The following is a 17,153-nucleotide window of genomic DNA, read 5'->3' on the forward strand; positions in this document are numbered from 1 at the left end:
ATATGTCAAATTTGTCTTAATTTTATGTTCAAATCATAGAAAAGTAGGTAAAAATACAAAAGAAATACATCATCGTAATAGTATTCTCTATATTTGGTATAAACAGCACCTAAACGATAAACGTTTAAAATAGGTAAAATCTTACATGTCCGTGGTCATGAGAATTTTCAATTTTTTCAAAATGTCAAATTTGTCTTAATTTTATGTTCAAATCATAGAAAAGTAGGTAAAAATACATAAGAAATACATCATGGTATTAGTATTCTCTATATTTGGTATAAACAGCAACTAAACGATAAACGTTTAAAATAGGTAAAATCTTACATGTCCGCGGTCATGAGAATTTTCAATTTTTTCAATATGTCAAATTTGTCTTAATTTTATGTTCAAATCATAGAAAAGTAGGCAAAAATACATAAGAAATACATCATGGTATTAGTGTGCTCTATATTTGGTATAAACAGCACCTAAACGATAAACGTTTAAAATAGGTAAAATCTTACATGTCCGCGGTCATGAGAATTTTCAATTTTTTCAATATGTCAAATTTGTCCTTATTTTATGTTCAAATCATAGAAAAGTAGGCAAAAATACATAAGAAATACATCATGGTATTAGTGTGCTCTATATTTGGTATAAACAGCACCTAAACGATAAACGTTTAAAATAGGTAAAATCTTACATGTCCGCGGTCATGAGAATTTTCAATTTTTTCAATATGTCAAATTTGTCTTAATTTTATGTTTAAATAATAGAAAAGCGGGTGAATATACACAAGAAATACATCTTGGTATTAGTATTCTCTATATTTGGTATAAAAAGCACCTAAACGATAAACGTTTAAAATAGGTAAAATCTTACATGTCCGCGGTCATGAGAATTTTAAATTTTTTCAATATGTCAAATTTGTCTTAATTTCATGGTCAAATCATAGAAAAGTAAGTAAAAATACATAAGAAATACATCATGGTATTAGTATGCTCTATATTTGGTATAAACAGCACCTAAACGATAAACGTTTAACATAGGTAAAATCTTACATGTCCGCGGTCATGAGAATTTTCAATTTTTTCAATATGTCAAATTTGTCCTTATTTTATGTTCAAATCATAGAAAAGTAGGTAAAAATACATAAGAAATACATCATGGTATTAGTATTCTCTATATTTGGTATAAACAGCATCTAAACGATAAACGTTTAAAATAGGTAAAATCTTACATGTCCGCGGTCATGAGAATTTTCAATTTTTTCAATATGTCAAATTTGTCTAAATTTTGTGTTAAAATCATAGAAAATCGGGTATATATACAGTAGAAATACATCATGGTATTAGTATGCTCTATATTTGGTATAAACAGCACCTAAACGATAAATGTTTAAAATAGGTAAAATCTTACATGTCCGCGGTCATGAGAATTTTCAAGTTTTTCAATATGTCAAATTGGTCTTAATTTTATGTTCAAATCATAGAAAAGTAGGTAAAAATACATAAGAAATATATCATCGAAATAGTATTCTCTATATTTGGTATAAACAGCATCTAAACGATAAACGTTTAAAATAGGTAAAATCTTACATGTCCGCGGTCATGAGAATTTTCAATGTTTTCAATATGTCAAATTTGTCTAAATTTTATGTTAAAATCATAGAAAAGCGGGATATATACATAAGAAATAGATCATGGTATTAGTATGCTCTATATTTTGTATAGACAGCACCTAAACGATAAACGTTTAAAATAGGTAAAATCTTACATGTCCGCGGTCATGAGAATTTTCAATGTTTTCAATATGTCAAATTTGTCTTAATTTTATGTTCAAATCATAGAAAAGTAGGCAAAAATACATAAGAAATACATCATGGTATTAGTGTGCTCTATATTTGGTATAAACAGCACCTAAAAGATAAACGTTTAAAATAGGTAAAATCTTACATCTCCGCGGTCATGAGAATTTTCAATTTTTTCAATATGTCAAATTTGTCTTAATTTTATGTTTAAATAATAGAAAAGCGGGTGAATATACACAAGAAATACATCTTGGTATTAGTATTCTCTATATTTGGTATAAAAAGCACCTAAACGATAAACGTTTAAAATAGGTAAAATCTTACATGTCCGCGGTCATGAGAATTTTAAATTTTTTCAATATGTCAAATTTGTCTTAATTTCATGGTCAAATCATAGAAAAGTAAGTAAAAATACATAAGAAATACATCATGGTATTAGTATGCTCTATATTTGGTATAAACAGCACCTAAACGATAAACGTTTAACATAGGTAAAATCTTACATGTCCGCGGTCATGAGAATTTTCAATTTTTTCAATATGTCAAATTTGTCCTTATTTTATGTTCAAATCATAGAAAAGTCGGTAAAAATACATAAGAAATACATCATGGTATTAGTATTCTCTATATTTGGTATAAACAGCATCTAAACGATAAACGTTTAAAATAGGTAAAATCTTACATGTCCGCGGTCATGAGAATTTTCAATTTTTTCAATATGTCAAATTTGTCTAAATTTTGTGTTCAAATCATAGAAAATCGGGTATATATACAGTAGATATAAATCATGGTATTAGTATGCTCTATATTTGGTATAAACAGCACCTAAACGATAAACGTTTAAAATAGGTAAAATCTTACATGTCCGCGGTCATGAGAATTTTCAATTTTTTCAATATGTCAAATTTGTCTTAATTTTATGGTCAAATCATAGAAAAGTAAGTAAAAATACATAAGAAATACATCTTGGCATTAGTATTCTCTATATTTTGTATAAAAAGCACCTAAACGATAAACGTTTAAAATAGGTAAAATCTTACATGTCCGCGGTCATGAGAATTTTCAATTTTTTCAATATGTCAAATTTGTCTTAATTTTATGTTCAAATCATAGAAAAGTAGGTAAAAATACATAAGAAATACATCATCGTAATAGTATTCTCTATATTTGGTATAAACAGCACCTAAACGATAAACGTTTAAAATAGGTAAAATCTTACATGTCCGTGGTCATGAGAATTTTCAATTTTTTCAAAATGTCAAATTTGTCTTAATTTTATGTTCAAATCATAGAAAAGTAGGTAAAAATACATAAGAAATACATATTGGTATTAGTATTCTCTATATTTGGTATAAACAGCAACTAAACGATAAACGTTTAAAATAGGTAAAATCTTACATGTCCGCGGTCATGAGAATTTTCAATTTTTTCAATATGTCAAATTTGTCTTAATTTTATGTTCAAATCATAGAAAAGTAGGCAAAAATACATAAGAAATACATCATGGTATTAGTGTGCTCTATATTTGGTATAAACAGCACCTAAACGATAAACGTTTAAAATAGGTAAAATCTTACATGTCCGCGGTCATGAGAATTTTCAATTTTTTCAATATGTCAAATTTGTCCTTATTTTATGTTCAAATCATAGAAAAGTAGGCAAAAATACATAAGAAATACATCATGGTATTAGTGTGCTCTATATTTGGTATAAACAGCACCTAAACGATAAACGTTTAAAATAGGTAAAATCTTACATGTCCGCGGTCATGAGAATTTTCAATTTTTTCAATATGTCAAATTTGTCTTAATTTTATGTTTAAATAATAGAAAAGCGGGTGAATATACACAAGAAATACATCTTGGTATTAGTATTCTCTATATTTGGTATAAAAAGCACCTAAACGATAAACGTTTAAAATAGGTAAAATCTTACATGTCCGCGGTCATGAGAATTTTAAATTTTTTCAATATGTCAAATTTGTCTTAATTTCATGGTCAAATCATAGAAAAGTAAGTAAAAATACATAAGAAATACATCATGGTATTAGTATGCTCTATATTTGGTATAAACAGCACCTAAACGATAAACGTTTAACATAGGTAAAATCTTACATGTCCGTGGTCATGAGAATTTTCAATTTTTTCAAAATGTCAAATTTGTCTTAATTTTATGTTCAAATCATAGAAAAGTAGGTAAAAATACATAAGAAATACATCATGGTATTAGTATTCTCTATATTTGGTATAAACAGCAACTAAACGATAAACGTTTAAAATAGGTAAAATCTTACATGTCCGCGGTCATGAGAATTTTCAATTTTTTCAATATGTCAAATTTGTCTTAATTTTATGTTCAAATCAAAGAAAAGTAGGCAAAAATACATAAGAAATACATCATGGTATTAGTGTGCTCTATATTTGGTATAAACAGCACCTAAACGATAAACGTTTAAAATAGGTAAAATCTTACATGTCCGCGGTCATGAGAATTTTCAATTTTTTCAATATGTCAAATTTGTCCTTATTTTATGTTCAAATCATAGAAAAGCAGGCAAAAATACATAAGAAATACATCATGGTATTAGTGTGCTCTATATTTGGTATAAACAGCACCTAAACGATAAACGTTTAAAATAGGTAAAATCTTACATGTCCGCGGTCATGAGAATTTTCAATTTTTTCAATATGTCAAATTTGTCTTAATTTTATGTTTAAATAATAGAAAAGCGGGTGAATATACACAAGAAATACATCTTGGTATTAGTATTCTCTATATTTGGTATAAAAAGCACCTAAACGATAAACGTTTAAAATAGGTAAAATCTTACATGTCCGCGGTCATGAGAATTTTAAATTTTTTCAATATGTCAAATTTGTCTTAATTTCATGGTCAAATCATAGAAAAGTAAGTAAAAATACATAAGAAATACATCATGGTATTAGTATGCTCTATATTTGGTATAAACAGCACCTAAACGATAAACGTTTAACATAGGTAAAATCTTACATGTCCGCGGTCATGAGAATTTTCAATTTTTTCAATATGTCAAATTTGTCCTTATTTTATGTTCAAATCATAGAAAAGTAGGTAAAAATACATAAGAAATACATCATGGTATTAGTATTCTCTATATTTGGTATAAACAGCATCTAAACGATAAACGTTTAAAATAGGTAAAATCTTACATGTCCGCGGTCATGAGAATTTTCAATTTTTTCAATATGTCAAATTTGTCTAAATTTTGTGTTAAAATCATAGAAAATCGGGTATATATACAGTAGAAATACATCATGGTATTAGTATGCTCTATATTTGGTATAAACAGCACCTAAACGATAAATGTTTAAAATAGGTAAAATCTTACATGTCCGCGGTCATGAGAATTTTCAAGTTTTTCAATATGTCAAATTGGTCTTAATTTTATGTTCAAATCATAGAAAAGTAGGTAAAAATACATAAGAAATATATCATCGAAATAGTATTCTCTATATTTGGTATAAACAGCATCTAAACGATAAACGTTTAAAATAGGTAAAATCTTACATGTCCGCGGTCATGAGAATTTTCAATGTTTTCAATATGTCAAATTTGTCTAAATTTTATGTTAAAATCATAGAAAAGCGGGATATATACATAAGAAATAGATCATGGTATTAGTATGCTCTATATTTTGTATAGACAGCACCTAAACGATAAACGTTTAAAATAGGTAAAATCTTACATGTCTGCGGTCATGAGAATTTTCAATTTTTTCAATATGTCAAATTTGTCTTAATTTTATGTTCAAATCATAGAAAAGTAGGAAAAAATACATAAGAAATACATCATGGTATTAGTGTGCTCTATATTTGGTATAAACAGCACCTAAACGATAAACGTTTAAAATAGGTAAAATCTTACATGTCCGCGGTCATGAGAATTTTCAATTTTTTCAATATGTCAAATTTGTCTTAATTTTATGTTTAAATAATAGAAAAGCGGGTGAATATACACAAGAAATACATCTTGGTATTAGTATTCTCTATATTTGGTATAAAAAGCACCTAAACGATAAACGTTTAAAATAGGTAAAATCTTACATGTCCGCGGTCATGAGAATTTTCAATTTTTTCAATATGTCAAATTTGTCTTAATTTCATGGTCAAATCATAGAAAAGTAAGTAAAAATACATAAGAAATACATCATGGTATTAGTATGCTCTATATTTGGTATAAACAGCACCTAAACGATAAACGTTTAACATAGGTAAAATCTTACATGTCCGCGGTCATGAGAATTTTCAATTTTTTCAATATGTCAAATTTGTCCTTATTTTATGTTCAAATCATAGAAAAGTAGGTAAAAATACATAAGAAATACATCATGGTATTAGTATTCTCTATATTTGGTATAAACAGCATCTAAACGATAAACGTTTAAAATAGGTAAAATCTTACATGTCCGCGGTCATGAGAATTTTCAATTTTTTCAATATGTCAAATTTGTCTAAATTTTGTGTTAAAATCATAGAAAATCGGGTATATATACAATAGAAATACATCATGGTATTAGTATGCTCTATATTTGGTATAAACAGCACCTAAACGATAAATGTTTAAAATAGGTAAAATCTTACATGTCCGCGGTCATGAGAATTTTCAAGTTTTTCAATATGTCAAATTGGTCTTAATTTTATGTTCAAATCATAGAAAAGTAGGTAAAAATACATAAGAAATATATCATCGAAATAGTATTCTCTATATTTGGTATAAACAGCATCTAAACGATAAACGTTTAAAATAGGTAAAATCTTACATGTCCGCGGTCATGAGAATTTTCAATGTTTTCAATATGTCAAATTTGTCTAAATTTTATGTTAAAATCATAGAAAAGCGGGATATATACATAAGAAATAGATCATGGTATTAGTATGCTCTATATTTTGTATAGACAGCACCTAAACGATAAACGTTTAAAATAGGTAAAATCTTACATGTCCGCGTTCATGAGAATTTTCAATTTTTTCAATATGTCAAATTTGTCTTAATTTTATGTTCAAATCATAGAAAAGTAGGTAAAACTACATAAGAAATACATCATGGTATTAGTATTCTCTTTTTGGTATAAACAGCACCTAAATTATAAACGTTTAAAATAGGTAAAATCTTACATGTCTACGGTCATGAGAATTTTTTTTTTTTTTAATATGTCAAATTTGTCTTCATTTTATGTTCAAATCATAGAAAAGCGGGTAAATATACATAAGAAATACATATTGGTATTAGTATTCTCTATATTTGCTATAACAGAACCTAAACGATAAACGTTTTATATAGGTAAAATCTTACATGTCCGCGGTCATGAGAATTTTCAATTTTTTTAATATGTCAAATTTGTCTTCATTTTATGTTCAAATCATAGAAAAGCGGGTAAATATACATAAGAAATACATCATGGTATTAGTATTCTCTATATTTGTCTATAAACAGCACCTAAACGATAAACGTTTAATATAGGTAAAATCTTACATGTCCGCAGTCATGAGAATTTTTAATTTTTTCAATATATCACATTTGTCTTAATTTTATGGTCAAATCATAGAAAAGCGGGCAAAAATACATAAGAAATACATATTGGTATTAGTATTCTCTATATTTGGTATAAAAAGCACCTAAACGATAAACGTTTAAAATAGGTAAAATCTTACATGTCCGCGGTCATGAGAATTTTCAATTTTTTCAATATATCAAATTTGTCTTTATTTTATGGTCAAATCATAGAAAAGCGGGTAAATATACATAAGAAATACATATTGGTATTAGTATTCTCTATATTTGGTATAAACAGCACCTAAACGATAAACGTTTAAAATAGGTACAATCTTACATGTCCGCGGTCATGAGAATGTTCAATGTTTTCAATATGTCAAATTTGTCTTAATTTTATGTTTACATAATAGAAAAGCGGGTGAATATACATAAGAAATACATCTTGGTATTAGTATTCTCTATATTTTGTATAAAAAGCACCTAAACGATAAACGTTTAAAATAGGTAAAATCTTAAATATCCGCGGTCATGAGAATTTTCAATGTTTTCAATATGTCAAATTTGTCTTAATTTTATGTTCAAATCAGAGAAAAGTAGGTAAAAATACATAAGCAATACATCATCGTAATAGTATTCTCTATATTTGGTATAAACAGCATCTAAACGATAAACGTTTAAAACAGGTAAAATCTTACATGTCCGCGGTCATGAGAATTTTCAATTTTTTCACTGTGTCAAATTTGTCTTAATTTTATGTTCAAATCATAGAAAAGTAGGTAAAAATACATAAGAAATATATCATCGAAATAGTATTCTCTATATTTGGTATAAACAGCATCTAAACGATAAACGTTTAAAATAGGTCAAATCTTACATGTCCGCGGTCATGAGAATTTTCAATTTTTTCAATATGTCAAATTTGTCTAAATTTTATGTTAAAATCATAGAAAAGCGGGTATATATACATAAGAAATAGATCATGGTATTAGTATGCTCTATATTTGGTATAGACAGCACCTAAACGATAAACGTTTAAAATAGGTAAAATCTTACATGTCCGCGTTCATGAGAATTTTCAATGTTTTCAATATGTCAAATTTGTCTTAATTTTATGGTCAAATCATAGAAAAGTAGGTAAAACTACATAAGAAATACATCATGGTATTAGTATTCTCTTTTTGGTATAAACAGCACCTAAACGATAAATGTTTAAAATAGGTAAAATCTTACATGTCCACAGTCATGAGAATGTTCAATTTTTTTAATATGTCAAATGTGTCTTCATTGTATGTTCAAATCATAGAAAAGCGGGTAAATATACATAAGAAATACATATTGGTATTAGTATTCTCTATATTTGCTATAAACAGCACCTAAACGATAAACTTTTAAAATAGGTAAAATCTTACATGTCCGCGGTCATGAGAATGTTCAATTTTTTCAATATGTCAAATTTGTCTTAATTTTATGTTACAATCATAGAAAAGCGGGTAAATAGACATAAGAAATACATATTGGTATTAGTATTCTCTATATTTTGTATAAAAAGCACCTAAACGATAAACGTTTAAAATAGATAAAATCTTACATGTCCGCGGTCATGAGAATTTTCAATTTTTTCAATATGTCAAATTTGTCTTAATTTCATGGTCAAATCATAGAAAAGTAAGTAAAAATACATAAGAAATATATCATGGTATTAGTATGCTCTATATTTGGTATAAACAGCACCTAAACGATAAACGTTTAACATAGGTAAAATCTTACATGTCCGCGGTCATGAAAATTTTTTATTTTTTCAATATGTCAAATTTGTCTGAATTTTATGGTCAAATCATAGAAAAGCGAGTGAATATACATAAGAAATACATCTTGGTATTAGTATTCTCTATATTTTGTATAAAAAGCACCTAAACGATAAACGTTTAAAATAGGTAAAATCTTACATGTCCGCGGTCATGAGAATTTTAAATTTTTTCAATATGTCAAATTTGTCTTAATTTAATGGTCAAATCATAGAAAAGTAAGTAAAAATACATAAGAAATATATCATGGTATTAGTATGCTCTATATTTGGTATAAACAGCACCTAAACGATAAACGTTTAACATAGGTAAAATCTTACATGTCCGCGGTCATGAGAATTTTCAATTTTTTCAATATGTCAAATTTGTCTTAATTTTATGTTAAAATCATAGAAAAGCAGGCAAAAATACGTAAGAAATACATCATGGTATTAGTATTCTCTATATTTGGTATAAAAAGCACCTACATGATAAACGTTTAAAATAGGTAAAATCTTACATGTCCGCGGTCATGAGAATTTTCAATTTTTTCAATATGTCAAATTTGTGTTAATTTTATGTTCACATCATAGAAAAGTAGGTAAAAATACATAAGAAATATATCATGGTATTAGTATTCTCTATATTTGGTATAAACAGCACCTAAACGATAAACGTTTAAAATAGGTAAAATCTTAGATGTCTGCGGTTGTGACAATTTTCAATTTTTTCAATATGTCAAATTTGTCTAAATTTTATGTTCAAATCATAGAAACGTAGGTAAAAATACATAAGAAATATATCATCATAATAGTAATCTCTATATTTGGTATAAACAGCATCTAAACGATGAACGTTTCACATAGGTAAAATCTTACATGTCCACGGTCATGAGAATTTTCCATTTTTTCAATATGTCAAATTTGTCTTAATTTTATGTTCAAATCATAGAAAAGTAGGTAAAAATACATAAGAAATATATCATGGTATTAGTATTCTCTATATTTTGTATAAAAAGCACCTAAACGATAAACGTTTAAAATAGGTACAATCTTACATGTCCGCGGTCATGAGAATTTTCAATTTTTTCAATATGTCAAATTTGTGTTAATTTTATGTTCACATCATAGAAAAGTAGGTAAAAATACATAAGAAATATATCATGGTATTAGTATTCTCTATATTTGGTATAAACAGCACCTAAACGATAAACGTTTAAAATAGGTAAAATCTTAGATGTCTGCGGTTGTGACAATTTTCAATTTTTTCAATATGTCAAATTTGTCTTAATTTTATGGTCAAATCGTAGAAAAGTAAGTAAAAATACATAAGAAATACATCATGGTATTAGTATTCTCTATATTTGGTATAAACAGCACCTAAACGATAAACGTTTAAAATAGGTAAAATCTTACATGTCCGCGGTCAAGAGAATGTTCAATTTTTTCAATATGTCAAATTTGTCTTAATTTTATGTTCAAATCATAGAAAAGTAGGTTAAAATACATAAGAAATACATCATGGTATTAGTATTCTCTATATTTTGTATAAAAAGCACCTAAATGATAAACGTTTAAAATAGGTTAAATCTTACATATCCGCGGTCATGAGAATTTTCAATTTTTTCAATATGTCAAATTTGTCTAAATTTTATGTTCAAATCATAGAAACGTAGGTAAAAATACATAAGAAATATATCATCATAATAGTAATCTCTATATTTGGTATAAACAGCATCTAAACGATGAACGTTTCACATAGGTAAAATCTTACATGTCCACGGTCATGAGAATTTTCCATTTTTTCAATATGTCAAATTTGTCTTAATTTTATGTTCAAATCATAGAAAAGTAGGTAAAAATACATAAGAAATATATCATGGTATTAGTATACTCTATATTTTGTATAAACAGCTCCTAAACGATAAACGTTTAAAATAGGTACAATCTTACATGTCCGCGGTCATGAGAATTTTCAATTTTTTCAATATGTCAAATTTGTGTTAATTTTATGTTCACATCATAGAAAAGTAGGTAAAAATACATAAGAAATATATCATGGTATTAGTATTCTCTATATTTGGTATAAACAGCACCTAAACGATAAACGTTTAAAATAGGTAAAATCTTAGATGTCTGCGGTTGTGACAATTTTCAATTTTTTCAATATGTCAAATTTGTCTTAATTTTATGGTCAAATCGTAGAAAAGTAAGTAAAAATACATAAGAAATACATCATGGTATTAGTATTCTCTATATTTGGTATAAACAGCACCTAAACGATAAACGTTTAAAATAGGTAAAATCTTACATGTCCGCGGTCAAGAGAATGTTCAATTTTTTCAATATGTCAAATTTGTCTTAATTTTATGTTCAAATCATAGAAAAGTAGGTTAAAATACATAAGAAATACATCATGGTATTAGTATTCTCTATATTTGGTATAAAAAGCACCTAAATGATAAACGTTTAAAATAGGTAAAATCTTACATGTCCGCGGTCAAGAGAATGTTCAATTTTTTCAATATGTCAAATTTGTCTTAATTTTATGTTCAAATCATAGAAAAGTAGGTTAAAATACATAAGAAATACATCATGGTATTAGTATTCTCTATATTTGGTATAAACAGCACCTAAACGATAAACGTTTAAAATAGGTAAAATCTTACATGTCCGCGGTCATGAGAATTTTCAATTTTTTCAATATGTCAAATTTGTCTTAATTTTATGTTTAAATAATAGAAAAGCGGGTGAATATACATAAGAAATACATCTTGGTATTAGTATTCTCTATATTTTGTATAAAAAGCACCTAAACGATAAACGTTTAAAATAGGTAAAATCTTACATATCCGTGGTCATGAGACTTTTCAATTTTTTCAATATGTAAAATTTGTCTTAATTTTATGGTCAAATAATAGAAAAGCGGGTGAATATACATAAGAAATACATCATCGTAATAGTATTCTCTATATTTGGTATAAACAGCACCTAAACGATAAACGTTTAAAATAGGTAAAATCTTACATGTCCGCGGTCATGAGAATTTTTAATTTATTCAATATGTCAAATTTGTCTTAATTTTATGTTAAAATCATAGAAAAGCGGGTAAATAGACATAAGAAATACATATTGGTATTAGTATTCTCTATATTTTGTATAAAAAGCACCTAAACGATAAACGTTTAAAATAGGTAAAATCTTACATGTCCGCGGTCATGAGAATTTTCAATGTTTTCAATATGTCAAATTTGTCTAAATTTTATGTTAAACTCATAGAAAAGCAGGCAAAAATACATAAGAAATAGATACTGGTATTACTATGCTCTATATTTGGTATAGACAGCACCTAAACGATAAACGTTTAATATAGGTAAAATCTTACATGTCCGCATGGTGATGAGAATTTTCAATTTTTTTAATATGTAAAATTTGTCTTAATTTTATGGTAAAATCATAGAAAAGCGGGTAAATATACATAAGAAAAACATCATGGTATTAGTATTCTCTATATTTTGTATAAACAGCACCTAAACGATAAACGTTTAAAATAGGTACAATCTTACATGTCCGCGGTCATGAGAATTTTCAATTTTTTCAATATGTCAAATTTGTCTTAATTTTATGTTTACATAATAGAAAAGCGGGTGACTATACATAAGAAATACATCTTGGTATTAGTATGCTCTATATTTTGTATAAAAAGCCCCTAAACGATAAACGTTTAAAATAGGTAAAATCTTACATATCCGCGGTCATGAGAATTTTCAATGTTTTCAATATGTCAAATTTGTCTTAATTTTATGTTCAAATCAGAGAAAAGTAGGTAAAAATACATAAGCAATACATCATCGTAATAGTATGCTCTATATTTGGTATAAACAGCACCTAAACGATAAACGTTTAAAATAGGTAAAATCTTACATGTCCACGGTCATGAGAATTTTTAATTTATTCAATATGTCAAATTTGTCTTAATTTTATGTTAAAATCATAGAAAAGCGGGTAAATAGACATAAGAAATACATATTGGTATTAGTATTCTCTATATTTTGTATAAAAAGCACCTAAACGATAAACGTTTAAAATAGGTAAAATCTTACATGTCCGCGGTCATGAGAATTTTCAATTTTTTCAATATGACAAATTTGTCTTAATTTTATGTTTAAATAATAGAAAAGCGGGTGAATATACATAAGAAATACATCTTGGTATTAGTATTCTCTATATTTTGTATAAAAAGCACCTAAACGATAAACGTTTAAAATAGGTAAAATCTTACATATCCGCGGTCATGAGAATTTTCAATTTTTTCAATATGTCAAATTTGTCTTAATTTTATGTTCAAATCATAGAAAAATAGGTAAAAATACATAAGAAATATATCATCATAATAGTAATCTCTATATTTGGTATAAACAGCACCTAAATGATAAACGTTTAAAATAGGTAAAATCTTACATGTCCGCGGTCATGAGAATTTTCAATTTTTTTAATATGATGAATTCGTCTAAATTTTGTGTTAAAATCATAGAAAATCGGGTATATATACATAAGAAATACATCATGGTATTAGTATGCTCTATATTTTGTATAAACAGCACCTACACGATAAATGTTTAAAATAGGATAAAATCTTACATGTCCGCGGTCATGAGAATTTTCAATTTTTTCAATATGTCAAATTTGTCTTAATTTTGTGTTCAAATCATAGAAAAGCGGGAATATATACATAAGAAATACATCATGGTATTAGTATTCTCTATATTTTGTATAAAAAGCACCTAAACGATAAAGGTTTAAAATAGGTAAAATCTTACATGTCCGCGGTCATGAGAATTTTCAATGTTTTCAATATGTCAAATTTGTCTTAATTTTATGTTTACATAATAGAAAAGCGGGTGAATATACATAAGAAATACATCTTGGTATTAGTATTCTCTATATTTAGTATGAAAAGCACCTAAACGATAAACGTTTAAAATAGGTAAAATCTTACATATCCGCGGTCATGAGAATTTTCAATTTTTTCAATATGTCAAATTTGTCTTAATTTTATGTTTAAATCATAGAAAAGCGGGTAAATATACATAAGAAATACATCTTGGTATTAGTATTCTCTATATTTGCTATAAACAGCACCTAAACGATAAACGTTTAAAATAGGTAAAATCTTACATGTCCGCGGTCATGAGAATTTTCAATTTTTTCAATATATCAAATTTGTCTTAATTTTATGGTCAAATCATAGAAAAGCGGGTAAATATACATAAGAAATACATATTGGTATTAGTATTCTCTATATTTGGTATAAAAAGCACCTAAACGATAAACGTTTAAAATAGGTAAAATCTTACATGTCCGCGGTCATGAGAATTTTCAATTTTTTCAATATATATATTTGTCTTAATTTTATGGTCAAATCATAGAAAAGCGGGTAAATATACATAAGAAATACATCATGGTATTAGTATTCTCTTTATTTGGTATAAACAGCACCTAAACGATAAACGTTTAAAATAGGTAAAATCTTACATGTCCACGGTCATGAGAATTTTCAATTTTTTCAATATGTCAAATTTGTCCTTATTTTATGTTTAAATCATGAAAAAGTAGGTAAAAATATATAAGAAATACATCATGGTATTAGTATTCTCTATATTTTGTATAAAAAGCACCTAAACGATAAACCTTAAAATAGGTAAAATCTTACATATCCGAGGTCATGAGAATTTTCAATTTTTTCAATATGTCAAATTTGTCTTAATTTTGTGTTAAAATCAGAGAAAAGTAGGTAAATATACATAAGAAATACATCATCGTAATAGTATTCTCTATATTTGGTATAAACAGCACCTAAACGATAAACGTTTAAAATAGGTAAAATCTTACATGTCCGCGGTCATGAGAATTTTCAATTTTTTCAATATGTCAAATTTGTCTTAATTTTATGTTCAAATCATAGAAAAGCGGGTAAATATACATAAAGAAATACATCATGGTATTAGTATTCTCTATATTTTGTATAAAAAGCACCTAAACGATAAACGTTCAAAATAGGTAAAATCTTACATGTCCGCGGTCATGAGAATTTTCAATTTTTTCAATATGTCAAATTTGTCTTAATTTTATGTTCAAATCATAGAAAAGTAGGTAAAACTACATAAGAAATACATCATGGTATTAGTATTCTCTTTTTGGTATAAACAGCACCTAAAAATAGGTAAAATCTTACATGTTTAAAATAGGTAAAATCTTACATGTCCACGGTCATGAGAATTTTTAATTTTTTTAATATGTAAAATTTGTCTTCATTTTATGTTCAAATCATAGAAAAGCGGGTAAATATACATAAGAAATACATATTGGTATTAGTATTCTCTATATTTGCTATAACAGCACCTAAACGATAAAAGTTTAATATAGGTAAAATCTTACATGTCCGCGGTCATGAGAATTTTCAATTTTTTTAATATGTAAAATTTGTCTTAATTTTATGGTAAAATCATAGAAAAGCGGGTAAATATACATAAGAAATACATCATGGTATTAGTATTCTCTATATTTGCTATAAACAGCACCTAAACGATAAACGTTTAATATAGGTAAAATCTTACATGTCCGCGGTCATGAGAATTTTCAATTTTTTCAATATATCAAATTTGTCTTAATTTTATGGTCAAATCATAGAAAAGCAGGTAAATATACATAAGAAATGCATATTTGTATTAGTATTCTCTATATTTGGTATAAACAGCACCTAAACGATAAACGTTTAAAATAGGTACAATCTTACATGTCCGCGGTCATGAGAATTTTCAATTTTTTCAATATGTCAAATTTGTCTTAATTTTATATTTACATAATAGAAAAGCGGGTGAATATACATAAGAAATACATCTTGGTATTAGTATGCTCTATATTTTGTATAAAAAGCCCCTAAACGATAAACGTTTAAAATAGGTAAAATCTTACATATCCGCGGTCATGAGAATTTTCAATGTTTTCAATATGTCAAATTTGTCTTAATTTTATGTTCAAATCAGAGAAAAGTAGGTAAAAATACATAAGCAATACATCATCGTAATAGTATGCTCTATATTTGGTATAAACAGCACCTAAACGATAAACGTTTAAAATAGGTAAAATCTTACATGTCCACGGTCATGAGAATTTTCAATTTTTTCAATATGTCAAATTTGTCCTTATTTTTTGTTTAAATCATAGAAAAGTAGGCAAAAATATATAAGAAATACATCATGGTATTAGTATTCTCTATATTTTGTATAAAAAGCACCTAAACGATAAACGTTTAAAATAGGTAAAATCTTACATGTCCGCGGTCATGAGAATTTTCAATGTTTTCAATATGTCAAATTTGTCTTAATTTTATGTTTACATAATAGAAAAGCGGGTGAATATACATAAGAAATACATCTTGGTATTAGTATTCTCTATATTTAGTATGAAAAGCACCTAAACGATAAACGTTTAAAATAGGTAAAATCTTACATATCCGCGGTCATGAGAATTTTCAATTTTTTCAATATGTCAAATTTGTCTTAATTTTATGTTTAAATCATAGAAAAGCGGGTAAATATACATAAGAAATACATCTTGGTATTAGTATTCTCTATATTTGCTATAAACAGCACCTAAACGATAAACGTTTAAAATAGGTAAAATCTTACATGTCCGCGGTCATGAGAATTTTCAATTTTTTCAATATATCAAATTTGTCTTAATTTTATGGTCAAATCATAGAAAAGCGGGTAAATATACATAAGAAATACATATTGGTATTAGTATTCTCTATATTTGGTATAAAAAGCACCTAAACGATAAACGTTTAAAATAGGTAAAATCTTACATGTCCGCGGTCATGAGAATTTTCAATTTTTTCAATATATCAAATTTGTCTTAATTTTATGGTCAAATCATAGAAAAGCGGGTAAATATACATAAGAAATACATCATGGTATTAGTATTCTCTTTATTTGGTATAAACAGCACCTAAACGATAAACGTTTAAAATAGGTAAAATCTTAC

Source organism: Euprymna scolopes, chromosome 26 (genome assembly GCF_053919585.1).
Source record: "Euprymna scolopes isolate OS-2025 chromosome 26, ASM5391958v1, whole genome shotgun sequence".
Classification (NCBI taxonomy): domain Eukaryota; kingdom Metazoa; phylum Mollusca; class Cephalopoda; order Sepiida; family Sepiolidae; genus Euprymna; species Euprymna scolopes.